Here is a 26,850-nt window from a genome sequence, read left to right as displayed (position 1 = left end):
TCTGCTGAGTCAAAGCTAGCAGTTGAAAGTTATATAATATAAATCCTTTCTTCTCATTCTTAGAAGATTTAATTTGGAGATCGTTTTGGTACATTTAAAAAATACTGCCACTAAAGTAGTATTTATTTATGCTCAAAGGTTTCTAAAGAATTGATCCCTGACTGTGCTGAACTGGCAACCTATAAAAACAACAGTGAGTTGCTGGAGGGAACTCCATATTTTTGAAATAATTTGTTTGCTAAGCTACTCGAGTTTTGGGTATTACCTAGGGGAATTTATAAATATGTCAAGCCTTGACAGATTTTTCCTTCTTATGTTAATGCACTATTAATATGCTGGGCTCATCCCGCCTGTGGGCCATGTGTCATCCCTGCTGTTACTGACATCACCAGCATCTCGATCCTCCTGGACCTGACCTCATGCTCATTTGCTGGCAAGGGACCCACAGGACCAGGCCAGCAGTGCCCTGGATTCACATTTCCTTCTAACACCACTGATTTAGAGATCAATGAACTCTCTACCCTGACGAGTATAAGAAGTAGGCTCATCAATTTTAATTTTGAAAATTACCTACATACTGTTGTCATCGCTTTGAGTTACTTTTTAAAAGATGGTGGACTCATCAATTTGAAACTTGTCATGTCAGAGTTGGCCATTAGGGACTTCTGACTTTGATATTAAATTATTTCCTGTGAAATTCTCACTAGATTTTTTTTTTTTTTATTTAGACAGGGTCTCTCTCTGTTGCCCAGGCTGGAGTGCAGTGGCACTATCTTGGTCCACTGCAACCTCGGCCTCCCAGGCTCAAGCGATCCTTCCATCTCAGCCCCTTGAGTAGCTCCAGGACTATAGGCGTGCATCACCATGCCCGGCTAAATCTCTAGATATTCTAAATGAATGAATGCTTGTGAGAGAATGGTAAAGAAAATATGAGGGTGGAAGGGATGGATCTATGTTGTATTATTCAGAAAATTATTCGGTCAATATGTCAAAATGAGCAAAATTGGACTTGTTTCATCTTATAGAAAAGTTATTTTTGGCTGAGTGCAGTGGCTCACACCTGTAATCTCAACACTTTGGGAGGCCAAGGTAGGCAGATCACAAGGCCAGGAGTTTGAGACCAGTGTGGTCAACACAGTGAAACCCCATCTCTACCCACTACACTCCAGTCTTAGCTACACAGTGAGACCCTGTCTCAAAAAATAAGAACAAAAACAAAACAAAGAATAACAGTAAAAACTCAGGTATTCAATTTCCTATTCTCCTGATGGACACTTGGGTTGTTGCTAGTTTTTGGCTGGTACAAACATTGACTTCTGGCACACATCTATTGGTGAATGTGAGCAGGAATGGAATTGCTAGTCCAGTTGCTTAATTTCTGAATTTCGTATGAAACGTGATTTGCTTTTCTTTGAATTTAAGGAGGATTTGAGATTGAGATAATTTGGTTCAAATCAGTGGTTTGATAATGTGATATCAATTTTAGCAATTTTTCTAGGAAGAATAGTTTGCTTTTGAAATTAGAGATGTTGATTTATTAAGAAAGGCTAGCAAGTGAGGAATTTGAGATTATTTAGATATTTTTATATATAGATGCAGAAATATAAAGATATGAGACATGGTTTTCAGAGTTGGAATATAATAATAATAATGGCTAAATTATATTAAGTATGTACAAAATAGAATGACTGTCTTGGTACATGGCAACTGAGTATCAGCCTCTGCCTGGAAATAGTTTTTGGGGTGTGTGTGTGTGTGTGTGTGTAAATCTCTAAATATGGGAGGTGAAAAAATTGCCTTCAGATTTCTTGGGTTTGGGATAAAAAAGGAATTCTTTTCTATACATTCAGGCTACCTTGATTCCCAGTGCATCTTCTACTATATGGAAGTAGCATACTGAATCAGTTTTTACTGTGACATTTGAAATTCTGCAAATTCAAGAAGAGATGAGTCAATAAGGGCTATCATGATAGTCAACTTAGCGATTAGTGTTTATTGCCAATGCTGTCCTTTGTACATATCTGGAAATGTTTTACAAATAAAATGTATGTACATTTCTGATATAATGCCCTACTTTCTGAAACATTCTTATTTTATAACAATCTAATATCGCTCACTTTAAAAATGTCCTCCCTTCCTTCCTAGTTCTCTGCTTAAGACATTTATTTTGCCCCAGCCTGAGTCAGGCACCTATTTTTCTAGGTGCTAGAGATGCCATCCAATCCTGCCCTCAAAGAACATAGAGTTTAGTGGGATTGAAGAATATGTAAACAGGCAATTGCTAGGCATTATTCTTTGATGAGGATTGGTTCATATTTAGTCTTAAGAAATATGATAGCCAGGTGTGGTGGCACATGCCTATAGTCTAGCTACTCGGGAGGCTAAGGCAATGAGAATCACTTGAACCTGGGAGGTGGAGGTTGCAGTGAGTTGAGATCACATCACTGCACTCCAGCCTGGGCAACAGAGTGAGACTCCATCTCAAAAAAAAAAAAAAAAAAAAAGAGAGAGAGAGAAATGTGAGGGGCTGGGTGTGGTGGCTCACAGCTGTAATCCCAGCACTTTGGGAGGCTGAGGCAGGTGGATTTCTTGAGCCCAGGAGTTTGAGACCAACCTGGACAATGTGGCAAAACCCCGCCTCTACCAAAAAATACAAAAATTAGCTAGGCATGGTGATGGTGCACCTATAGTCTCAACTGCTTGGAAGGCTGAGGTGGGAGAATTGCTTGAGCCCAGGAGGCAGAGGTTTCAGTGAGCCAAGATCACATCACTGCACTCCAGCCTGGGTGATAGAATGAGATCCTGTCTCCAAAAAAAAAAAAAAGGCCATGCGCGGTGGCTCACGCCTGTAATCCCAGCACTTTGGGAGGCTGAGGTGGGCGGATCACGAGGTCAGGAGGTCGAGACCATCTTGGCTAACACACAGTGAAACCCCATCTCTACTAAAAATACAAAAAAATTAGCCAGACATGGTAGTGGGTGCCTGTAGTCCCAGCTACTTGGGAGGATGAGGTAGGAGAATGGCGTGAAAAAAAAGAAATGAGAAGGGTTGTGGGAAAGCCTCTGCTTTTAGGATATTAAGAAAATCTGTTCTTTAGCTTAAAAATACTCATTAAATTTAAGTACTGGTTTACATATTCATTTTTATAGATCGTTTCTATACATACATTTTCAGAGCTTAAATGAAAAAAACTAATTTGTTATGAGCTTCTTGAAATACCATTCTATTTTCTTATTTGGATTTCATGAAAAAGGAGAACTGCTTTTTTCATTGTCTTAAGTACTTTTTAAATATGAGTCATCACTTCTGGAAAGTTCTTATTCAGAAAACACCTGTCATTGATCACATCTTATAATTATTTTAATGAATCATAAATATGGTATGACATTTTGAATTATTTTGAATTATTTAAAACAATGTATGGATTCCTTGAGTCTATCTACACTTAATAAATGTGGATATTTTAATACTATCTTGCTTCACTATAAGAAATAATAGGCCGGGCGCGGTGGCTCAAGCCTGTAATCCCAGCACTTTGGGAGGCCGAGACGGGCGGATCACGAGGTCAGGAGATCGAGACCATCCTGACTAACACAGTGAAACCCCGTCTCTACTAAAAATACAAAAAAAAAAAAAACTAGCCGGGCGAGGTGGCGGGCGCCTGTAGTCCCAGCTACTCGGGAGGCTGAGGCGGGAGAATGGCGCAAACCCGGGAGGCGGAGCTTGCAGTGAGCTGAGATCCGGCCACTGCACTCCAGTCCGGGCGACAGAGCGAGACTTCGCCTCAAAAAAAAAAAAAAAAAAAAAAAAAAAAAAAAAAAAAAAGAAATAATAGGTGCACAATAGGAATAATCTGATTATTAAAAATCATTTATTGAAAGGTCAATTTTTGAAGGACTATAAAGTGTCCAATAGATTTTGGCCACAAGGAGAGCATTGTACCATGTGCCAACAAATGGGATGTCAGGGTGGAAGCTGATGACGTTGGGTTGAAGAGTGAATAGTAGAGGGGGAAGACAAGACAGCAAGTGCGGACTACGTTCATTCAGTAAAACTTACTGCATGTGTACTATGGTGACCAGCCACCCTTGACTGTGGTAGTTTCCTGGAATGCATGACTTGACAATATTAAAACCAAGAATCTGGGGCAATCTGGGGCACTTGGTTACCTACAGGGCAGATATTGTGCTAGGTTCTAAGGATGTAAAGGAAATAAACATGCAAAGAGAGAATTATTATGTAGGATGATAATTTAAGATAGCATTAAATTTAGGGAGCCATGGGAATATCCCCCATTTCGCAGAAGATGGTCAGAGAAGGCTTCAAGAAGGTGACATAGTTGAAATTAATCTAGAGTAAGGAGTAGGAGTTACCTGGTGAAAAACTGGGGATGGGGGAGACAGAGCATTTCAGGCAGAAAACTGTGCTGCATGTGGTTTTTACAGAAATGCAAGTTGTTTTTTTCCAGAAAGAGAAGAGGAAGTAGCTAAAGAGGGCCAGGTGCTTATCCACAGTGGTTTGAGGATGTGGGGGATACTGAGGGAGATTAAGCCTGATGTTTTCAACGAGACAAGGACATTGCTTGGGGAGAGGGGAGAGTAAAAGAGAGTGAGGAGTTCGAAGGGAGTGGGAAGTCACAGGTTTATTTATTTTTTTAGAGATAGGGTCTCGCTCTGTCGTCCAGACTGGAGTACAGTGGCGTGATCATGGCTCACTGTAACCTCGAACTCCTGCACTCAAGCCTCAGCCTCCCACCTCAGCGTCCCAGAATGTTGGGATTATAGGTGTGAGCCACCACGCCTGGCCAGAAGTTACAGATTTCTGAGGTAATCAAATGAGATCATATTAGGTGAAAAAGCTCTGAATATTACAAAGCATTAAAATAAATAGCTAACACTTATTGGATGCTTGTTTCAGGTATAATAACATTATTACATTTAATTATCACAACACTCACAAGAGATAGGTACCATTATTATTTCCATTTTACAGATGAGAAAACCTAGGCAAGGAAAGTTAAAACATGCCCAAGGTTACACAGTTCCTAAGAGGTGGCAGCCAGAATTCTGTAGCTTCCATGAAGCTCTTCACTCCCAACCTCTGCATTTAATGCATTTCCATATGTGACCTTATGTGATACTCACAACCACCTCTTGTGCTAGTAATTATTCCTAGATGAACCAAGGTAGAATCTTGTCCCAAGTCACATGGGTAGTCAATATATACAGTTAGGCAAATGCATAGGAGAGGACTAGGGCTAGATACTCGTAAACTGCTGAGACTTTGCTTTTCTCCATAATATGCTTTCCCAGCTGGCAAAAACTGTTTTAAAAAAGAATATGGGCCAGGCACGGTGGCTCACACCTGTAATCCCAGCACTTTAGGAGGCCGAGGAGGGTTGATCATCTGCGGTCAGGAGTTCAAGACCAGCCTGACCAACATGAAGAAACTCCATCTCTACTAAAAATCCAAAATTAGCCAGGCATGATGGTGCCTATAATTCCAGCTACTCAGGAGGCTGAGGCAGGAAAATCACTTGAACCGTGAAGCGGAGGTTGCAGTGAGCCGAGATTGTGCCATTGCACTCCAGCTTGGGCAAAAAGTGAAACTCCATCTCAAAAGAAAAAAAAGAATATGATCTTCCCCTCTCCATACCTCCAAAATATTCTAGCCACTCATTTGAATTCAAATCCACTTTCTCCTAGAAGTCATGGATATCACTTCTTAACTCCTAACCAAGTCACAAGATTGTGAATAGACTTCAAATGCCCTTATGACCTCTGAACTCCAATTGCCCTCTACGCCCCTGAGTCTTTTGGCAGTGCTGGAGGCTCTTTGGAGCTTTGATTTGTAACCCCCTTTTGCAGCATGGGAGAAAACTTTAGCGGCCTGGAGGTGGGACTCACATAGCTTCAGCAAAATTGGTTGTTAAAGGAAATGTTGGGATTAACACTCCCATCAAAGGCACACAAGGGTCTCAGCAGCATGGGGTAGAGTTGGTTTGGGATATTCACAGATCAGGGGTTTTCTGTTTAAATTGTGACCAATGTTGGCTTTAGATAATTTCCTGTATTTGCAAATGAGGAATGAGAGATAATGCAAAAATTAAGGAACATTGCCCCGTTTTTACATTGCTAAATTAATGATTGAGACAGGACTGGAATTAAGACTCAACCCCCTTAATTCAGTACTTCAGTGGGATTAAAGTCAGTGAGGCTTGACCACCAAGATTACTGATTTGCTGGGACAGGTTGAGTATCTTTTATCCAAAATGCTTGGAACGGGAAGTGTTTTGGATTTCGGGTATTTACAGATTTTGGAATATCTACATATATATAATGAGATCTCTTGGGGATATGAATCAAATCTAAAGATGAAATTCCCATTTATGTTTCATATACACCTTATGCACACAGTCTGAAGGTCATTTTATGCAATATTTTAAGTAATTCTGTACATGGAACAAAATTTGTGTACACTGAACCGTCAGAAAGCAAAGGTGTCACTATCTCATCACCCATGTGGACGATCTCATCACCCATGTGGTCAATCCTTACTTGTTTGGCATCACCATCATTTCTGACTCTGAATTTATATGCTAGTGATAAGCAATCATTTTCTCCCACTTATTCACACGTTAACGCTTAACAGTAACCAATATGGCACACCATTAATACAGTGAGAAAATAATGTTTTTAGGGTAACCAGGCAGCACAGGGGCATCCCCAGAATACCTGCATCAACTGCTTAACAACAGCAATACGGCCAGCTGTGATGGCTCACGCCTATAATCCCAGCACTTTGGGAGGCCGAAGCGGGTGGATTACCTGAGGTCAGGAGTTCAAGACCAGCCTGACCAACATGGCGAAACCCCGTCTCCACTAAAAATACAAAAATTAGCCAGGCATGGTGGAGCGCTCCTGTAATCCCTCCCAGCTGCTCGGCAGGCTGAGGCAGGAGAATCACCTGAACCCAGGAGGCGGAGGTTGCAGTGAGCCGAGATCACACCACTGCACTCCAGCCTGGGGGGCAGAGTGAGACTCCATCTCAAAAAAAACAAAAAAACAGCAACAACAAATAACAGCAGACTCTCAGTCTCTGCCTGTGATGCTGTGTTTTGATTAAAAGATTATTGTACAATAACCCCCTTGGGGATGTTAAATAAAACTGATAAAACTGTGTTGTGCACCAGCGTTTTAACTGCAACCTGTCGCATGAGGTCAGGTGTGGAATATTCCACTTATAGCATCATATAGACACTCAGAAAGTTTCGGATTTTGAAACATTTTAGATTTTTTGAGTTAGGGATGCTCAGCCTGTACACGTCTCCCAGATGGTTGCTGCTGGTCTCAGAATCCTTCCTGGTGGGCTTGCAGATCTTGTTTTCATCTCTGAAACTCCCCCATTTTGTAACACCATACACCACTCCTATACTCATTGAGTGATCCCAGTATGTCAGACACTATTCTAAACCCTGTGGGCCCAGTGGTGAACATGACAAACACAGTCCCTGCCCTTATGGCTCTTAGGGGTTAGTAGGTGAAACAGTCATAAAACATTAAATGACTATTTAATTTCATCTGTGTGCTAAACGATATGTATTAACAGGGTAAGTGTAGGCTCCTATGTGAATATAACAGGGACCTTCACTTAAGTCAGGGGTCAAGGAAAGCTTCCCTGAGAAAGTCCAATTTAGACTGATTCCCAGAGAGCGAGGAGTTAGCCAAAGTGTTATAGCCTGAATTGTGTCCCCTCAAATTCATATGTTGAAGTTCTAGCCCCCAGTATCTCAGACTGTGACTGTATTTGGAGACAAACCTAAAAAAGTCATCTGAATAGTATAATTAGCCTTCATAAGCCTACTGCCCTGTTTCAACAGTTAACTAATTATGGCTAAATCTTATTGCACTCACCTGCCCCTACACACACGTAATTTTGAATCAAATCCCAAACAATAGATTGTTTCATCTGTAAATATTTAAGCATTAGTTCTATAACATAGACTTTTTAGACTTTTTTTTTTTTTTTTTTTTTTGAGACGAAGTCTCGCTCTTGTCCCCCAGTGCAGTGGCGCGATCTCAGCTCACTGCAACCTCCGCCACAGGCACCTGCTACCATACCCGGCTAACTTTTGCAGATATACAGATATAAAAAACAACTAAAAAAATTATGAGGCAATTTGAGAATTCAAACATGACTAGATATCCAGTAATAAGAAATCATAAAAAGAAAAAGAAAAAAATCAGTAGTTTTTTTTTAAGTGTGATGATGTTATATTTTTGTTTTTGTTTTTGTTTTTTGAGGCGGGGTCTCACTCAGTCACCAGGCCGTAGTGCAGTGGTGCGGTCTCGGCTCACTGTAACCTCTAACTCCCTGGTTCAAGCAATTCTTCTGCCTCAGCCTCCCAAGTACCTGGAATTAAAGGCACATGCCACCCCGCCTGGCTAATTTTTGTATTTTTAGTAGAGATAATTCCTGACCTTACAGGATCCACCCACCTTGGCCTCCCAAAGTGTTGAGATTACAGGCGTGAGCCACCACGTCCAGCCTATAATATAGACTTGTAAAAAACATGACATCGGCCGGAGGTCAGGAGATCAAGACCATCCAGACCAACATGGTAAAACCCCATCTCTACTAAAAATACAAAAATTAGCCGGGCAGGGTGGCATGTCCCTTTAATCCCAGGTACTCGGGAGGCTGAGGCAAGAGAATGGCTTGAACCAGGGAGTTAGAGGTTACAGTGAGCCGAGATTGCACCACTGCACTACGGCCTGGTGACAGAATGAGACCGTGCCTCAAAAAACAAAAACAAAAACAAAAATATAACATCATTACACTTAAAAAAAAAACCACTGATTTTTTTCTTTTTATGATTTCTTATTACTGGGTATGTAGTCATGTTCAAATTCTCAAATTGCCTCATAATTTTTTTAATTGTTTTTTATTCTGTATATCTGCTGCCTTTCTTTTTTCCCTTATAATTTATGTTATAAAGAAACCAGGTCATTTAGCCTGTAGGATCTCCCACTGAAGTTTACTGATTGCATCCCTATGATGTCATTTGACATGTACTTCTGACCCCTGCAGTCCCTATAAATTGGAAGTTAGAGCTAGAAACTTAATGAGATTTAGATTCGAGTATTTTGGCAAGAATATTGCATAGTGATGTCTTTTTCCATCAGGAGGCATAAAATGTTTGGTCAGCACTCTTTTTATGAGATAAGTAGCCATTGATCATCATTGCCTACATGCATTAATTCATTAATTCATTGCAAAATGGTAGTATTCTGTCTTTATGCATTACCTGGAATTCTTCTGTAACAAGAAACTTCTCTTCACTGACTATTTCATTACCCGGAGTGCAGTTTATATTGGAAGGCAGGATACAGGCTTGGTTCTTACCTTTTATTTACCAGTTTTCAGAACAATGAATTAGTTCCTTATGGTTATCCAAAGGTAACCCATGAGGTTTGTTTTCTGTTTTTTAGTATCTTTGTAAATTCATGGATTTACATGTTCAATATATTTCAATTCATAATGGTGATTCTTTTTTACGATCGATTTTGCCATCTTGAATTAGTTTCTGAGGTTTTTCACATGACTCTGGTAGTCACTGATATCATACTAGAAAGTAAGGAAGTTAGGACATTCCAGGCTCATCTTGTACATTTTCTGCTGCAGGTCTGCAATCAGCCAATTCTCCAAGGAACCCTAGTTCATATTAGTGGGAAATATTTAGGGCCCATAATCTTGGTACTAGAGGTGTTCATTTCCCTGGATTGGTCATTGATTTTAGCCTTTCCCATGCTAGAGCTAGGAAATACATAAATATAAATATATATGTGTATTTATATATATATACATATGTTTATGTACACGTAAAATATGCATATATATATTTTAAAGATAAAATACAACATGTATTCATACTGATACTTCCAACTGAAATTCAGTACTACAGGTTTTTTTGGTTTTTTTAAACCTAACCTCATCTGTATCTCCTTTCTCCTACATCAGAATTCCTGGTTCTTAAGGATATGAAGATAATTACTAATTTTCTTCCTTTTTAAAAAGTTATTATTACTGTTATTATTATTATTTGAGGCAGGGTCTTGCTTTGTTGCCCAGACTGGAGTGCAGTGGCATGATCTTAGCTCGCTGCGGCCTCAACCATCAGGGCTCAAGTGATCCTTCTATCTCTCAGCCTCCCGAGTAGCTGGAACTACAGGCATGTGCCACCACACCCAGCTAATTTTTATAGAGACAGGGTTTTACCATGTTGCCTAGGCTCATCTGGAACTCCTGGGCTCAAGCGATCTGCCCGTCTTGGCCCCCCAGAGTGCTGGGATTACAGGCATACACCACCACACCTGACCCATTTTCTTTATTCTACAACACGAATATGATCTCATATAATGATTACTTGAATAGAGTTTAAGATTTTTTTATAATTATTTTTACAGTTCTTTTGTTCTTTGAGTTTATTCCACTACGGAAAGATATCCTTTATTTTGAAGTCATTTGAAAGAAGTCCCCTTATCAGTTAGGTCAATTTAATTTTGGGAAGGAACCATGTTAAATGTTTTTAAATGTTTCTGCTTTTAGTCCTTATTATATTTCCTTCCACATCTCTAAATCTCTAAATAATAAAATTATATTGTACCTTTTCTGAATTTAATTTGTACATTATTATTATTATTATTATTATTATTATTATTTTTGAGAAAGGGTCTCACTCCAGTTGCCCAGGCTGGAGTGCATTGCCCTGCTCTTGACTCACTACAGCCTCAACCTCCTGGGCTCAGGTGATCCTCCCATCTCAGCCTCCCATAGCTGGGACTACAGGCATGTTCCACTACAGCTGGCTAATTTTTTTTTTTTTTAATTTTGTCAGTAGAGATGGGGTTTCACCATGTTGTCCAGGCTGGTCTCAGGCAATCCACAGCCCTTGGCAACTACCAATCTGTTTTCTGTTTCTATGAAATAGGCTAAGTGCCTGTAACATTATGCTAAATGAAATAAACCAGACATCAGAGGTAAGAACTGTATGATTCCATTTATATGGAATATAAATATAAATATAGTATAATGTTTTCAAGGTTCATTCATTTTGTAGCATGTATCAGTACTTCATTCGTTTTTATGGCTGGGTAATAATTATTCCATTGAATGTATACACCACAGTTTATCCATTCATTAGCTGATGGACACATGGGTTATTTTCACCTCTTGAATATTGTGAGCAGTGCTGCTGTGAACAAACATGTACAAGTATTTGTTTGAATACATATTTTCAGTTTTTTGGGGGGAGTATATATCTAGAAGTAGAATTGCTGGGTCATACAGAAATACTGTGTTAAACTTTTTGAGAAACCTCAAAATTGTTTTCCACAGCAACCACACCATTTTACATTTTCACCACCAATGTACAAGGCTTCAGCTTCTCCACATCCTCACCAACACTTAGTTTTCACTTTTTTTATTACTGCCATCCTAGTGAGTGTGAATTGGTATCTCATCGTGATTTGGATTTGCATTTCCCTAATGACTAATGTTGTTGAGCAACTCTTCATAGGCCTGTGGCCATTTGTATATCTTCTTTGGAGAAATGCCTATTTATGTCTTTTAACTACTTTAAAATTGGATTATTTGTCTTTGCTGTTGAGTCAAACAAGTTTTTTATATATTCTGGATACTAGACTCTTATGAGATATGTAATTTGCAAATATTTTCTCCCACTACGGTTCAATTTGCTCTTATTTTTATTGTTGGTGAGTTGAAAGTTGAGGTCATTGATTTGAGCTTTTTTTTCTTTTCCAATATGGGCAATACCTTCTAAGTACTACTTTAGGACACTCCACAAAGTTTGATATGTTATGTTTTCATTTTCATTCAGTTCAAAATATGTTCTAATTTTCCTTTCAATTTCTTCTTTGACCCATGGGTTATTAGGGTTGTATATTTGGATTCAAAATATTTGGATTTTGGCCAGGCATGGTGGCTCGCACCTTTAATCCCAGCACTTTGGGAGGCCAAGGTGGGTGGATCACCTGAGGTCAGGAGTTCTAGACTAGCCTGGCTAACATGGTGAAACTCCGTCTGTACTAAAAATACAAAAAATTAGCCGGGCGCGGTGGTGGGCGCCTGTAGTCCCAGCTACTAGGGAGGCTGAGGCAGGATAATGGTGTGAACCTGGGAGGCGGAGCCTGCAGTGAGCCAGGATCATGCCACTGCACTCCATCGTGGGCAACAGAGCAAGACTCCGTCCAAAAAAAAAAAAAAAAGAAAGGAAAAAAATTGGATTTTTCCAAATGTCTTGCTGTTACTGATTTCTAATTTAATTTTATTATAGTTAGAGAACATACTTTGTGTGATTTGAATTGTTTTGGGTTTATTGATTTTATGGCTCAGAATATGGTCTGCCTCAGTGAATATCTTGTGTACACATGAAAAGTTTATATATTCTATTTTGGGGTGTTCTATAAATATCAATTAAGTTGGCCAGTTGTGGTGGCTCACACCTGTAATCCCAGCAATTTGGAAGGCTGATGTGGGTGCATCGCTTGAGGCCAGAAGTTTGAGACCAACCTGGCCAACATGGCAAAACCCTGTCTCTACGAAAGATACAAAAATTAGCTGGGTCTGGTGGCGTGTGCCTGTAGTCTCAGCTACTCGAGAGGCTGAGGCAGGAGAATTGCTTGAACCTAGGAGGCAGAGAGGTTGCAGTGAGCCAAGATTGCTACTGCATTTCAGCCTGGGCGACAGAGCAAAACCGTCTTAAAATATATATATATATATATGTGTGTGTAAAATCTCAAGATGTTTAATAGTGTTGTTTAGGTCTTCTATATACTTGCTGAATTTCTCTCTACTTGTGTTATTATGAAAGGGGTTTTGAAACTTTTGTTTTGTTTTTTTTTTTTTTTTTTTGAGACAGAGTCTCGCTCTGTCGCCCAGGCTGGAGTGCAGTGGCCGGATCTCAGCTCACTGCAAGCTCCGCCTCCCAGGTTCACGCCATTCTCCTGCCTCAGCCTCCTGAGTAGCTGGGACTACAGGCGCCTGCCACCGCGCCCGGCTAATTTTTTGTATTTTTAGTAGAGACGGGGTTTCACTGTGGTCTCGATCTCCTGACCTTGTGATCCGCCCGCCTCGGCCTCCCAAAGTGCTGGGATTACAGGCATGAGCCACCGCGCCTGGCAGTTTTGAAACTTCTAACTATAATTGTGGGTGTGTCTATTTCTTCTTGAAGGATTTTCAGTTTTTGTTCATATATTTTGAAGCTCTGTTATTAAGTGCATAAATGTTTAGAATTATGTCCTCTTGATAAATTGGCCCCTTTATCATTATGAAATGACCTTCTCTTTCCACAGTAATATTATTTGCTTTGAAATATTCTTGATATATTCATATAGCTGCTCTAGCTTTCTTTTTTTTGAGACAGAGTTTTGCTCTTGTTGCCCAGGTTGGAGTGAAATGGTGCAATCTCCGCTCACCACATTCTCCGCCTCCTAGGTTCAAGTGATTCTCCTGCCTCACACTCCCGAGCTGCTGGGATTACACGCATGCGCTACCACACCTGGCTATTTTTGTATTTTTAGTAGAGACAGGATTTCTCCATGTTGGTCAGGCTGGTCTCGAACTCCCGACCTCAGGTGATCTGCCTGCCTCAGCCTTCCAAAGTGTTGGGATTACAGGCGTGAGCCACCGCGCCTGGTCAAGTTTGTCTTTCATATTGCTATTTGTTTTATATTTATCTGTTCCTTGTTTCATTTTTCTTCATTTTCTGCCTTATTTTGGATTAAGCATTATTATCCCATTTTATGTCCTTTGTTCCTTTATTATAACTCCTGTTTTTCCTTTTAATGGTTATTTTATTTTAGGATTGAAGTATGTATCTTTTTTTTTCTATTAAACAAATAATGCTTTATTAATACAAATACACACAAACTCTAAAGCACTAAGAAATTTAAAATATCTATGTCAGAACAAACAGGTGGCAATTCAACATCCAGGGTCAACAGAATGCTTGAAGGAGACTGCAACAGATTGGATTCCCATGGTGGAGAGGGCATCTTCACAGGTGAAGGGGGGTCTAGCTGAAACAGCTTTTCAAGCTCTCTCACCTCATCAAGGATCATGAGAGGCACTCCACTCAAGGGGAGATGTGGAATCTGGTGCTCTTCAGGCAGGTCAAAACTCTCAAAGCCTAGAGAATTGAAGGGGAATAATTTTTCTATTTCTGGATAGGCATCATCTGAGGCAGGAACAGAGCTTTTTGCTTTAACAGTCTTCTCAGTCATCTTTTTGGCAGAAAAGCTTGGCTGTTTTTGTTTGAGGGGTCCACTGGTCTTTACTGACTTTTCTGTAGCTCTGTTAACAGTTCCCAAAGCCTTCCTGGTAGCTTTAGGTAAGGCTGGTGGAACATCGACTGTTTTGCCAAAACGTGGTGTTGAAACTTAAGATCTCCCATCTAAGGCTTTGATTGAAGGTCCAGACCCCAGCTTCAGCCCATCCTTTGCAGCCACAAGGGTACCTGGTTCTCCATTTTCCTTATCAACATAGATCAGAGTAGCCATTCTGGATTATTGCTGCTGTCAACCAGATTTAAGTATATATCTTTAATTTATTACAGTCTATCTTCATTTGAATTATACCACATCACTTATACAATACTTACACTTATAGGATATATCTTACAATAATATACTTCCATGTCTCTAATGCTAGCTTTTATAATACTGTTGTCATATATTTTACTGATACATTAGATATAAACCCACAATTAGTTATTACTATTTTTGTTTAAAGTTGTTAACTTTTAGAGATTTAAATTACTAAAAAATCAAAATATGTTTACTTCTGTTGTTACTGTTTCAAGTGCTCTTCATTTCTTAGTAGATTATTTCCAGAAATCCAGAATAACTTTTCTATGTCTGAAGGGCTTCCTTGAATGTTTCTTGTTGTATGAGTCAAATGGTTATGAATTTTTCAGCTTTTTTTTCAGTCTGAAAAAATCTTTATATAGCTTTATATATCTTTGATCTTTATATATCTTTGATTTTGAAGGATATTTTTGCTAGGTAAAGAATTTTAGGTTGACAAATTTTTTTATTCAGTACGTTATAGATGTTGCTCTACTTCTTGCTTGTACTTTTTTTTTTGAGACGGAATCTTGCTTTGTCACCCAGGCTGGAGTGCAGTGGTGCCATCTCAGCTCACTGCAACCTCTGCCCCCCAGGTTCCAGTGATTCTCCTGCCTCAGCCTCCTGAGGAGCTGGAATTACAGGCATGCGCCACCACACCCAGCTAATTTTTGTATTTTTAGTAGAGTCGGGGTTTCACCACATTTGCCAGGCTCATCTCAAATTCCTGACCTCAGGTGATCTGCCCGTTGCCCTCCTCCGCCTCTTACAAGTGTTGGGATTACAGGCATGAGCCATTGTGCCTGGCCACTTGTACTATTTCTGATGAGAAATATGCTGACATTTTTAACTTTGTTCCTCCATATATAACATATCTTTTCTTCTGGCTGCTATTAACACTTTATCACTGGTTTTTAGTACTTTTATTATGATGTTCCTTGGTGTAGTTTTCTTCATGTTTCTAGTGTTTGAATTCATTGCACTTGTCAGATCTGTGAGTTTATAGTTTTCATCTAATTTGGGAATATGTCAGCCATAATTTCTACAAATGTGTTTTCCTATCCCATTCTCCAACACCATCCTTATCTTCTCCTTCAGGGAATCTAATTGCAAGTATATTAGGCTGCTTAAATTTTTCCACAGCTCATCGATTCTCTTTACCTTTCTCTTTTTTTTGTTTTTTTGAAACAGAGTCTCACTCTGTTGCCCAGGCTAGAGTGCAATGGCACAATCTCTGCTCACTGAAACCTCCGCCTCCTGGGTTCAAGTGATTCTCATGCCTCAGACTCCCAAGTAGCTGGGACTACAGGTGTGCACCACCATGCCCATCTAATTTTTGTATTTTTAGTAGAGATGGGATTTTGCCATGTTGGCCAGGCTGGTCTTGAACTCCAGGCCTCAAGTGATCCATCTGCCTCAGCCTCTCAAAATGCTGGGATTACAGGTGTGGGTTATTGCACCTGGCCTTAATTCTTTATTTCTATCTACATTTTAGAAAGTTTCTATTGTTGTCTTCAAGTTTACTAATCTTTTCTTCTGTAATGTCTAATCTTCTGTTAATCCTATCCAATGTATTTTCCACTTTAGAGATTATTGTTTTCATCTCTAAAAGTCAGATTTAGAAATGTTATACTTTCTTTGTCTCTACTTAACTTTTTGAATATATTACTATTGTTGTTATTATTATTATTATTTTGTAGAGATGGGATCTCCCTATGTTGTCCAAGCTAGTCTTGAACTCCTGAAATGAAGGGATCCTCTTACCTTGTCCTCTCAAAGTGGGATTACAGGCGTGAGCCACCAAGACCTGCCTACATTACCATTATAATAACTGTTTTAATGTCCTAGTCAGCTAATTCTAACATCTATGTCAGTTGCAGGTCAGTTTTAGTGATTACTTTTTTTTTTAATTTTTTGAGACGGAGTCTCGCTCTACTGCCCAGGCTGGAGTGCAGTGGGGCAATCTCCGCTCACTGCAAGCTCCACTTCCCGAGTTCACACCATTCTCCTGCCTCAGCCTCCCTAGTAGCTGGGACTACAGGCACCCACCGCCACGCCCGGCTAATTTTTTTGTATTTTTAGTAGAGACAGAGTTTCCCCGTGTTCACCATGATGGTCTTGATCTCCTGACCTCATGATCCACCCGCCTCAGCCTCACAAAGTGCTGGGATTACAGGCATGAGCCACCGCACCCGGCCCCTAGTGATTACTTTTTAATCTCATTATTGGTCATATTTTTCTGTTTTTTTGCATGCCTTGTAATACTGAATGCCACATATTCAATATTAAATGTCAGACATTGTGATTTTTTTCCTTGCTGGATGCTGGATATTTTTCTATTCTTATAAATATGCCTGGATTTTAATTTGAGATAGAGTTAAATTACTAGGAAATAGTTCAATCCTTTCAGATCTTACTTCCATTTTTTTTTTTTTTTTTGGCAGGACCCAAGCAGTATTTATTCTAGGGCTAATTCCTCCCCAGTTTAAGTAAGGTAAGACTCTTCTTAGTATTCTACTTCCACTGAGTTGGGAGCGTTTCTAGTCTACCTGATGGGAATAGTCACTATTCCTGGCCCTCTGTGAGTTTCCAGTGCTATTGTGTCTAATGCTTTCATATGTTTTTTTCTTTGCTGTACTTTTTATAGTTTCTTCATTTGCACGCACTGATCTGCATTGTCACATTCTCCAGGAGAACCTTCGGCAGATCTCTAGGGTTCTCTGTGCACTTAACTTCCTCTTGTACACTGTCTTGTGAACTCTAACCATCTTGTTCTTCCTGGATTTATAGCCGAATCGTCTCAACTCGGGGAGTCTGCTGGGCTCTCCTTCATTCCACTTCCTGTGTCATAGTGTGTAAGGTATCTGAAAGTAGTAAGCTGGGGTAAACTTTGTTTGCTTAGGAATCATTTTCTTTCACTGCCTGATATCCAGTATCTTGAAAACAGATGTTTTATATATTTTGTCTGGCTCTTTTTCCTTTTTCCTTTTGGTTGGTTCAGGTGGGAGGGCCAATTTGGTCCTTGTTACTCCATGTTGGCTGGATTCAGAAGTCCCCTAAGGCTTTACTCTTAATAGTCACTTCACATTTTGAGGACAGGAAGAGAAAAGTTCCAAGAGTCTATTACCAATAGCCTCTGGTACAACCCACTCTATAGATGAAGTGTGATTGTTATTTAGTCTATTTAATACTTCTTAAATCTCTAGAACATTATAAAGGTTTGCTGTGACTAGTGATTTATAGATTGTTTGGGACAGACTTTAGAACTCTGGGGCCTCCCTGAAATGTGCCATTGACATTTTCAAAACACAAGGGGCCATTGATAGATTGCAAATCAGTTTTTACTCTTACTTGGTAGTCATTCTGCAAACTGGGTTCTGTTTCTATTTTACCATCTGGGTAAGGTTGCAGTTAAGGAAAATTTACTCTCTAAAGACCTTAATGGTACATAGAGCTTGCTAACATAGGGAATTTGCTGTGATTCAAGGGTTTATTTCTAGAACACTGAAAACCTTTCTAGTCCAACTCCAAGAAATGCTGTGTGATTCTTTTTGACTTATTCTTGAGGATTTCTTTGAAATTAAAAGAGGAGCCGGGCACAGTGGCTCATGCCTGTAATCCCAGCACTTTGGGAGGCTGGGGTGGGCAGATTACGAGGTCAGGAGTTTGAGACCAGCCTGACTAACATGGAGAAACCCCATCTCTACTAAAATAAAATTAGCTGGGCGTGGTGGTGAGTGCCTATAATCCCAGCTACTTGGGAGGCTGAGGCAGGAGAATCACTTGAACCTGGGAGGTGGAGGTTGCAGCGAGCCGCGCTCGCACCATTGCACTCCAGCCTGAGCAGCCTGAGCAAAAAGAGCGAAACTCTGTCTCAAAAAAAAAAAAAAAAAAAAAAAAAAAAAAGAGGAAGCTCTCACTATCTTATTTCCATGAAAAAGAAAAGACCAGTATTTTAGTATTTAGTGAAGGAGAGAGAGGATTCAAGGAAAGTTGAAAATAATCATGGACTGATTAATATATTTTTAAGCATTTGCTATGGGTATACCACTTGTTTGGGCAATGAGGTGAAGAAGAGTGGGTAGGTTACTTTTTATTTACCTCCATGAATCTCAAAGACTTAGTCTTCCAAAAAAGTCTTATCATTTACTTTTCCATTTTTATGAATCAGTCACATGTAACTGCCAATCAAAGCATTTGGTTAGCATGAAGTAACTGGTGTTACTTCAGTATCATGATATTTCAGAGAAAAACAGAATCTTGCTGTTATAGGTAATCTGAACAGCCTAATTATGGATGAATCTATAATTTCTTTTCGCCTTCTTAAGATATTGAATTTTTTTTTTTTTGAGACGGGAGTCTTGCTGTGTTGCCCAGGCTGGAGTGCAGTGGCACAATCTCACCTCACTGCAAGCTCCGCCTGCTGGGTTCACGCCATTCTCCTGCCTCAGCCTCCTGAGTAGCTGGGATTACAGACACCTGCCACCACGCCCGGCTAATTTTTTTTTTTTTTTTTTTTTTTTTTTGAGACAGAGTCTCACTCTGTCGCCCAGGCTGGAGTGCAGTGGGGCAATCTCGGCTCACTGCAATCTCCACCTCCCAGGTTCACCCCATTCTCCTGCCTCAGCCTCCCGAGTAGCTGGGACTACAGGCCACCCGCCCCCCACGCCCGGCTAATTTTTTTTGTATTTTTTTAGTAGAGATGGGGTTTCACCATGTTAGCCAGGATGATCTCGATCTCCTGACCTTGTGATTAGCCCGCCTCGGCCTCCCAAAGTGCTGGGATTACAGGAATGAGCCACAGCGCCCAGCCTCAAGATATTGAAAACTTTTATTCCTGGTTGACTGGGGCCTGGAGACATCTAGTAAATAGTTTTAAGTTGGCTGGGTGTGGTGGCTCATACCTGTAATCCCAGCACTTTGGGAGGCTGAGGCCAGCAAATCACTTGAGGTCAGAAGTTTGAGATCAGCCTGGCCAACATCATGAAACCTCATCTCTAGTAAGAATACAAAAATTAGCCAGGCGTGGTAGTGCATTCCTGTAATCCCAGATACTCGGGAGGCTGAGGCAGCAGAATCAGTTGAGCCTGGGAGGTAGAGGTTGCAGTGAGCCAAGATTGCGCCACTGCACTCTAGCCTAAGTGACAGAGCGAGACTCTGTCTCAAAAAAAAAAAGTGTAAAGTTTAGTTTGAGAGATAAATATTCTTTTTTGTTTGTTTTGAGACAGGCTTTCCCTCTGTCACCCAGGCTGGAGTGCAGTGATGCAATCATGACTCACTGTAGCCTTGACCACCTGGACTCAAGTGATCTTCTCACTTAAGCCTCATAAGTAGCTGGGACTACAGTCATAAGTAGCCAGGGACCATGCCTGGTTAATTTTTTTATAGAGATGGGATCTTACTGTATTGCTGCAGCTACTCTCGAACACCAGGGCTCAAGAAATCCTCCCGTCTTGGCCTCCCAAAGTGCTGGGATTACAGGCATGAGCCACTGTGCCCAGCAAGATAAATATTCTTTTTTTTTTTTTTTTTTGAGGCAGGGTCTCACTCTGTCACCCAGGTTAGAGTGCAGTGGCGTAATCTCGGCTCATTGCAGCCTGTACCTTCCAGGGTCAAGTGATCCTCCTACTCAGCCTCCCAAGTAGCTGGGACTACAGACGTGCACTACTACACCTGGGTCATATTTTTTTTTTTTTTTTTTTTTTTAAGACAGAGTCTCGCTCTGTCACCCAGGCTGGAGTGCAGTGGCACGATCTCGGCTCACTGCAAGCTCTGCTTCCTGGGTTCATGCCATTCTCCTGCCTCAGCCTCCTGAGTAGCTGGGACTACAGGCACCTGCCACCACGCCCGGCTAATTTTTTTGTATTTTTAGTAGAGACGGGGTTTCACCATGTTCACCTGGCTAATTTTTAAATTTTTTTGTAGAGATGGGGTTTCACCATGTTGCTCAGGCTGGTCTCAAACTCCACTCTTGAGCTCAAGTGATCTGCCTGCCTTGGCCTCCCAAAGTGTTGGGATTACAGGTGTGAGCCACTATAACTGGCTTGAGATAAAGATTCTAAATAGCAGAAAACAAAACAAAGTAGCCCTGCTACATGCTAACGTGAGTGGTGCAGATCCTAAGTATTATAGCATTTTATTGCATAGAGACGTCCCTGAGCTGGGCTATTGTAGTCAAGACAGGTAGCTAGGACTGAGAAGAGGGTATTCCAGCTGGGAGGCAGTGGGTTTGCATGTACAGTGGCAGGCATGTTAGCTATAAGTCGTGGATTCTGTACATTGAGGAGACAGTCTGTCAAACAGCTGAGTACACAAGAGTGAGTTGGAGATTAGGTGGGAAATGTAGGTTAGGATCAGATCAAACACCCTGAGTTCTTTGAATCTGTTCTTTATACAGAGATGGCAGTGAAAATGGAAGAGTCATTGAAGAGACTCTGTAAAGGAGAAAGCCAAGGACCTGGTGACCAAACATGAGGACTGAGAGGGAAGAGTCAAAGGTTTTGAGTTAGGGCAAGAATGATACAGTATTACCCCCTTAGCCAAGAGGGTACCTTCTAAAACTCCCAGTGGTTCCCTGAAACTGCGGATAGTACTGAACCGCAATCTAAACTATGTTTTTTTCCTATATATACATGCCTATAATAATGTTTACTCTCTAAATTAGGCACAGTAAGAGATTAACTACCATAACTAATAATAAAATATAATTATAACAATATATCAGCATCACGACTCTTGCACTTTGGGGCCATCATGAAGTAAAATAAGGGTTCCTTGAACACAAGCACTGTGACACCTCTACAGCCGACCTGATGATAGAGATGCCTACTAAGTGACTAGCGGGTGGGTAACATCTGCAGCATGGACAAACTGGACATAGGGAGGCTTCACATTGAAGGTAGATGGAGTGGGATAGCGTGAGATTTTATCACACTGCTCAGAACAGCACACCATTTAAAACTTATTGTTTATTTCTAGAATTTTCCATTTAATTTTTCCAGACTGTGGGTCAAAAAAAGAAAAGGGAAACTGTTGATAAGAGTATGTGTTGGGGACTGGTGTACTATTATTATTACAAACAGGAAAGTCGGAAGGGAGAGGTCGAATGAAGTGATTCCAGAGATCCCTGAAACTTTTTCTAAAAATTTCCAGTTTCTCTGAGTAGCTCCTGACTAGACAATACTTCCCTGCATTATTTCCCCTCTCCTATGAGTACAGCCTGGCAGGACAAACTCTAGAGTATGAGAGGCCATTTGGAGCCCATGAGGTCACCAGGCTAAATCCCCTCATTTTACTAATAAGCAAATTGAAGACTTCAGATATTGTGACTTTCCTTAAGGCTACAGAGCTAGGCTGGCCTCTTGGCATTATTTTCTGAAATTCTTGTAATAAAGGTTACTGTGTATCAATCCTGCTTACTGGCAAAGTGAGCCCTTTGTTTCCCTGCCATATTCATTAGTTATATTATTTTTATTTTAGAAACAGGGTCTTGCTATGCAGGTCCAGGCTGGCCTAGAACTCCTGGGCTCAAGTGATTCTCCTGCCTCAGCCCCTGGAGTAGCTGAGACTGTAGGAACTGTGCCCGACTCAGTTATTGGCTTGATGCCTCAAGCCGTTTTTCACCGTCCAGACTCAGATGCATTAATAATTAAAACAAGTCGTTTCGAGGATTCTGGTTTTCCTTTGTCTGTACACCGAGACGCAAACCTTAGAGTAGCACACTACGGACATTCATGCCAAACCCGGCCGCGTCTGCTCTCTGGTGATGCGCCTGAGCTGTTTGAAGCGAACGGGATTAATAATTTATGAAGGGAACGGGATTGATTAACAATTTAAACTCCAGGATTCTTACTGGGAGCCGACTCCCCAGGTTTTGAAGTAAAGGATGTGTGGTGGAGACTAGTAAAGGAATTGCTTCTTTTCTTTGCTCCTCTGAATCCCATTCCCAACGACGTCTCACGCCTGGAGCCGTGAATTCGTGTGTGACTCCTACCCCGCCCGAGGAAAATGAGATTATGCCAATGTCTTGAATGAGCGCGGTTGTTTTGAGATCTACACTTTAGCGGGAACCTGGGGAGAGTGCCTTCTTATTTCCCCACCCCGCCCAAGGCTCTCTTCACTTTCCCCGCGGGTGTCCTCTCGTTTTCTCTCTCCCATCCGCTGGATTCCCGCCTTTCCTCCCCAGCATATTTACTTAAGGCCCAGGGGTTGCACCCCGCCCGCCGCTCCTTCGGGGGCGCGGTCGAAGCGCTCCGAGGGCGGGGCTGATCGAGCCCATATTCGGGCGTGGCCGGCGGTGATTGGTGAGGGCGGGGCCTGCCACAAGGGGCGGGGCGTACAGGTTTGGCCCCTGCAGGGAGCGCAGCTGGTGCCGCTGGGAGGTGGTGGCACGACGCAGGTCCCGGCGGAGTGTGGCGCAGCAGTGGCGGTGCTTCCCGTTCGCCACGCGCCGGGGGTGGGTCCCCGAAGGTAAGCGTATGGCTCATCAAGCTTGCACGAGGAAGCCTGGCGGAGAACAGCCCGGGCACTGCGCGGGCCAGGTGGAGGGACCCCGAGGGCGCGGGAGGCAGGTGTGGTGTGACGGGCCCCAGTGCTGTTTCCGCGCCCATCCGGAGCGCGGGGTGGGGCGCGCGGGCGGCCCCTCCTGTGAACCCCTGAGAGGAGACGCCGGTTCCACACCCGGGCATGCTGCGACTTCGCAGCACTCATTCACTGCACTTGGTCCGAGACAGGAAACGTTTGAGTTGTTCCACACACATCCCCTCTAAATGTCGAGAAGTCCCAGGTACTGTCAAGTTTGTATATCTTTAAAATATATTTATAGTTTGTGGTTCAGGACAGGAGGAGAAACCCGATAGTGAGTTTGCGGTGGGGGCTTTACTTTTACTTTGTGTTATTCAGTTTGTAAGGAAGGTGTTGTAGAAACGGGACTGTTACTTAAACATGGACAGCAGGGGTTACATAGGGCATGTATCTTGGAGATGAAGCACGCAGACTTTGGAGCTGGAATCATGGTTTTGAATCTATTTATTAACTGAGAAAACTTGGGCAATTTGCTTAACTTTTCTATGCCTTAGTTTTAGCGTATGTAAAATGATAATGATAGTTCCAAACTTAACAGCAATTTTTGAAGATAAATGAGTTAATACCTGGCTCATAGTCCACAATAAACTTTGGCTGTTTTCTTTATTATGCATTCAGATGAGCATTAATGTCAAGAATTGCCATCACCAGATATACGTGCTTTCTTTCCTCAGAGCTGTTGCTAGAAATGCTTGGGGATTCCTTTGGAACAGTTTTCTTAGACCAAGTTTCACAAGAAAAGGTCTCTTACTTTTATTTCACTAGGGGTGTTACCTGATGTGATCATCCACCTTGTTCCAAATCACATCCACAGAAACCTCAGAGTCTTGAAGGCTGTTCTAAAACAGGGATGAAAAAAGAGGCAGCGCCTTTACGGTGAATGTAGCCTCATTTTAAGCACCAAGTTCAGGCGGGTTTGTTTAAAAGCAGTTCATATCGCTTTATACAGAACATTTAAGTTGTGCCATTTTGGGTGGATGCTTATTTGTACTATTATTGCAAAACTAAGTAAAACAGAGCACCCCCAATACATAAATAAACATCATAGGAACCGTAGCTTGCTGCGGGGAATCTCAGAATTCAAAGGAATCTGGAAAATCAGACCAGCTGGTCTTTACGGATAAGGATGAGGCCAAAGACTCAGAACCAATAAATGGCAGAGCTTAGGCTAGAATTCAGCTCTGCTGATCAACAAAGTATAAAATCAAATGATGATATTATTTCTAGTTTTGATGATATTTATTATCTTTATTTTTGACAGGTTTTTTTTTTTTTTTTTTTTTTTTTTTTTTTTTTTTGAGACGGAGTCTCGCTCTGTCACCCAGGCTGAAGTGCAGTGGCCAGATCTCAGCTTACTGCAAGCTCCGCCTCCCGGGTTCACGCCATTCTCCTGCTGCAGCCTCCCGAGTAGCTGGGACTACAGGCGCCGCCACCTCGCCCGACTAGTTTTTTTGTATTTTGAGTAGAGACGGGGTTTCACCGTGTTAGCCAGGGTGGTCTCGATCTCCTGACCTCGTGATCCGCCCGTCTCGGCCTCCCAAAGTGCTGGGATTACAGGCTTGAGCCACCGCGCCCGGCCTATTTTTGACAGTTTTATGGTGCTGTGAATGGCTTTCCTCTCCAGCAGTCTCCTGCTTGGTAGCTTAATTGCATGATTCATAATCTTTCTTCAGTACCTTTGATTTAAATCACAAGTCTCGAAGTTGCTACATTAATTATTGCTTTGAGAACAAGATGATTGTCTTCTTAAGCTTTGTACAAACATGTTCTAATGTGCTTTGGTTTTGTCCTTTTAAAATGCAGTCCTCTTCTCCCATGTAGGGAATGTAAACACCCAGTATAAACAAATTGACCCACTAGGCAGTTTTTTATCGCCGTTTTATTGGTGAAGTTTTCTTGATTGGGTAGGATAGAGTCAGGAAGTGGAACCCTTAATGCTCGCCCCAGGAAATAGGACTGGGTCCCAAAGAGGTATGTCGCAATGTGGCTGCTAACTTCAAAAGCATTGTGGAGTGAAATTATTTTAAGCTATTGTTTTGTTAGTTGCTGACTCTTCCCCAGCTTTTTGTATAGCTCACTCCGTCACCTCTGGGTGTTTGTTTAGATGTTACCTTCCTATTTAAAATTGCATACAACACCACACTTATATATTGACCTGTTTATTTACTTATTCATTATCTGTTGTCTGAGGAGCGTAAGTTCCATGTGGGTGAAGTTGTTTGCCAGTTGTGTTCACTGTTGTATCCTAAATGCTTGAAAATAGTGCCTGGCACACAGAGGTACCAAATTCATGGATCTGATGCGGACATTTCCTACAAGACTAGTAATTAATTAAGCTAATTCACTGTCATTTTGCCCTATTTTCCCCTCCCTCCATTTTATTTATTCCTAGTTACCCAGGAATAACATCTTGAGACAAAGTTAATTCTTTCTTTTACCTTTGTACCCCACATGCAAATAGCTACCAAGTTATTTCATCTGTCACTTTTTTTTTGCAAACCTGCCTCTCCTGTTGTTGCCAAGCCCATTTCTTCATTCCCTTCCATTTGACACCTACAGCACTACAGTTCCCTTTTCAAGTGCCTTCACATCCTTACCTGCAGAATGAAATCCAGAGTGAAAAACCTGACATTCAGAATTCCCTCCAACATGATTTCAAGCCCACTTTTACAGTCTGTATCTCCTATAGATGAAGAAAGTGAGTTCCAGTTTAGGTTTGTAAATATGACAGTAGATTAAGGCTTTAATGGTGATGCCCTATAAAATCCCAAGATGAGTGTTGCTTCATGACAGTTTCTCTTTCTGTTTTTATTGATGAGTTGATCTTTTTCTCCAATGTGGGCAGGGATTTAGACATAGTGGACTAGTGACTGTTCCCTGTTTCTAGTGAGGACTTCTGCTGCCCTTTCTGTTTTGAGTTCCCATTCTTCAAGTCCCCTCACATGCAGCCCCTGCCACCCCCTACCAAATATCTAGGTAAGTTCAGTTGGAAGTGGCTTTTTCTTCCTCTGAGTGCTGGTGACTTTCATAGAGAATTTAGCACAGTCTACTTTGAATTCGAAATCTTTGGGACTTGGTCTTTTCTTTATTGCTTCATGTCCTGGAGGACAAGAAGCACGCACACACACATTTCAGTTTCTTTTAAAAGAAAAATAAGACCCACACCTACTTATCTGCTTCTTTTTTTTTTTTTTTTTTTTTTTTTTTTTTTTTTTTGAGATGGAGTCTTCGCTCTGTCACCCAGGCTGGAGTGCAGTGGCGCAGTCTCAGCACTCTGCTTGCTCTGCCTGCCGGGTTCTTGCCATTCTCCTGCCTCAGCCTCCCGAGTAGCTGGGACTACAGGCGCCCGCCACCACGCTCGGCTAATTTTTTGTATTTTTAGTAGAGACAGGGTTTCACCGTGTTAGCCAGGATGGTCTCGATCTCCTGACCTCATGATCCTTCCACCTCAGCCTTCCAAAGTGCTGGGATTACAGGCATGAGCCACTGCGCCCAGCCTCTTAACTTTTTTAAATAAACATGAGCTTAAAATTATATCAAACAAACCTTTAAATAGTTAAATATTGAACTTCAACAATTATTTCTACAGTATAGACAAATGAAGAAGATAACAAGGAAAAT

At 41.4% G+C, this 26,850-nt stretch overlaps 1 protein-coding gene and 1 pseudogene across 7 annotated transcripts in view; one reads left to right on the top strand and one right to left on the bottom strand.

Annotated features, from left to right (window-relative positions):
- LOC104668803 (serine/threonine-protein kinase Sgk3) overlaps positions 1 to 26,850 on the top strand; it is a 194,785-nt gene that overhangs the window by 83,084 nt on the left and 84,851 nt on the right. For 2 of the 7 annotated variants that reach the window (XM_030937864.1, XM_030937859.1), the window contains exon 1: positions 23,010 to 23,115. The exons of 4 other annotated variants lie outside the window; for them this stretch is intronic. The gene's annotated coding sequence lies outside the window, so the exon portion shown is untranslated. Of the gene's footprint in view, positions 1 to 22,976; positions 23,116 to 26,850 lie in introns of those variants that run through there. One more of the 7 variants, XM_010371587.1, reaches the window with a different exon arrangement.
- On the bottom strand, positions 14,006 to 14,580 carry LOC104668802 (annotated as a pseudogene).

The sequence above is a fragment of the Rhinopithecus roxellana genome, chromosome 9 (genome assembly GCF_007565055.1).
Source record: "Rhinopithecus roxellana isolate Shanxi Qingling chromosome 9, ASM756505v1, whole genome shotgun sequence".
NCBI lineage: Eukaryota > Metazoa > Chordata > Mammalia > Primates > Cercopithecidae > Rhinopithecus > Rhinopithecus roxellana.
The sequence above is the reverse complement of the archived record's forward strand: the minus strand, read 5'-3'. Positions and strand labels throughout refer to the sequence as shown.